The sequence below is a fragment of the Argentina silus genome (genome assembly GCF_951799395.1).
Source record: "Argentina silus genome assembly, chromosome: X".
In the NCBI taxonomy this organism is placed as follows: domain Eukaryota; kingdom Metazoa; phylum Chordata; class Actinopteri; order Argentiniformes; family Argentinidae; genus Argentina; species Argentina silus.
In genome coordinates this window covers 52,828,635-52,831,134 of record NC_139653.1, presented here as the reverse complement: position 1 = coordinate 52,831,134, position 2,500 = coordinate 52,828,635, and positions in this window count along the sequence as shown.

The following is a 2,500-nucleotide window of genomic DNA, read 5'->3' as shown; positions in this document are numbered from 1 at the left end:
CTAAACTGCTTATAACATTAGAAATATGATGATCAGATGCAAAAGCAGGATTCCATTTGATAGGTGACACCTTGAAGTTTTAGACCTGTAACACTTGCAGTGGTTTGAACTGACTTTATCATCTATAATTGTTGGCCCCCAAGTGTTATTTCAGGTGTGTTTAAGACATAATTCCAGTTCTCTAATATACAGAATGCAAATTAGGATTACATAACTCTGTACTTTGGTCTAATCCTTATTTATCTCATTGAACACAACTATGATGTCTGACTGATTTCTGGAATTAGGTTGTTTGGAACACTGAGCCTTCATTCCTTTAACCACACCCCCACTTATGATGTCACCAATTTGTCTCACTACGAAAACCTAAGGACAGACTTTCTCTGTACAGTTGTATTCCCTGACATTGTTATCACCATAGCAGTGAAGATTTTAATCATATCATCACCATAACAGTAAAGATTTCAATCATGTTATGACCATAACAGTGAAGATTTCAATCATGTTATCACCATAACAGTGAAGATTTTAATCATGTCATCACCATAACAGTGAAGATTTCAATCATGTCATCACCATAACAGTGAAGATTTTAATCATGTTATCACCATAGCAGTGAAGATTTCAACCATGCCAACTGCTCCAATCCGTAGAGCACCACCAAGCCAAGCCAAGTCACAACAATGAGGGTTGAATGTTTGTCTAAATCTTTCCTGGAGCCCCTGGCCCCCGCGGCTGGTCCCCTCTGCGTGTGCTGTGAGGAGCTGACGGCATGACAGGTGCTTTTTGTAATGCCTTGCTGATGAGAGCCAATCAGCAAGCCCCGTTCTGCGGCTGCTGTGTCTCTTCCCCGGTTGTTGTCATCTGGCCCCGCTAAAGTGAAGACAAGCTTGATTGACAGATGCATCCGGAGTTCACAGTTTATTGCTTTCTGCCAGAGAGCCAGATATGCCAATTTAGACAGGGGAGTGACGAAAAAGTTCCCATCTAAATGGAATAATTTTACCGCTGGGAATTCTCAGCTGGGAGAAGAGAGGGGAGCGTGAGGAGGGTGGGTGTATTTTTTTTTTTCTTTTTTTCTTATTTTTTAACAAGGCCTGAATGACAAACACATACGACAGTCAGAGTCTGGCTGTAACCACAGTGTTTGATGCTTCACAGGGGATCCATGAAATAAACAATAGGCAGAGAAATTGAATTACTGGCTGGGGTGACCTGTTTGGGAGTGGAGAATGTTCTGGCGGGCAGTGGTGTGGTAACCGATGCTTCATTAAATATACTGGAGTCTGGAGCTGGATGGAGCAATGCATCCCTATACCCTATAATCTCTAGATTCACTCCCCCCCCCCTCTCTCTTTCTTTCTCTCTGTCTGTCTCTCTCTCTCTCTCTTTCTTTCTGTCTGTCTCTCTGTCTCTTTCTTTCTCTCTCTCTCTCTCTCCCTCTCTCTCTCTGCTCTTTCTCACTCAGTTTTCCCCACTCTTGCCTATTTACTTTAACCACAGTGATATATTTATCCTATCTCAGAAGTAACCGATATGTATTCTGTGAATAGTGCATTTCAGGAACCAGTTATAACATCTGTATAAGCGCGATTATGAACAGCTAAAGGCGTAACTACATCAACAAGACCTCAGGTAACCCTCTTGAGAACACCTTTCAAGCATCAGATCACGCACACACACACACACACACACACACACACACACACACACACACACACACACTGTTCATGTAATATTTCATGTATCTGTAACCCATAAGAGTGCTGAAGTAGTGTTCATAAAATCAGACATAAATACACCCCCCAGCCGTGTTCCCGCGGAACCTTGAACCCTGAATCATTTTCTTACGGGGTTAATAATGAGGGACAGAGAGTCAACGACTGACATACAAAAGAATTTATTTCTCATGTGCACAAAAAGAATTGAAACAGAAATGGAACAGAACCATGATTGAGGCCACAAGGCTTTTTCTTATAGGTTTTCATCAGAAATCCTTTTTACTTCCGTGACACGACTCACTGTATCATCTTTACAACTGGAGAAGACCCCCCTCCCCCCGCAGCCGACGCCCTCCGCAACCTAAAGCACAGCCGTCTCTTCTCTTCTCTGCCCCCTTTTAAATGAAGGTGAAGCACCGTCTTAACCCCCGTGTTCCAGCCAGACACGGTGTGTTCAGCCGCACACGTTGGACAGAAATAGTCAAATCCCAAGTGCAATCTGTGGGAGATAGCTTCTCTCTGAGAATGGGGCTGCAGTGTGTGTCTCATCCCGGTATGGTATGTTATCTTGGGTTTATAGGAATTATACATAGAATGAGTCGACTAAGATAATTGCTTCAGCGTTACTGAAGTGAACTTTTTTTTATCTTGGATGCCAGTGTTTGGCTTTTGTTTGTGTTTGTGTGTGTGTGTGCAGGCTGGCTGACTCTGGCTCATGCTGTTGGAGAGAGAAAGAGAGAGAAAGACAGAGAGAGAGAGAGAGGGAAAGGAGAGAGTGA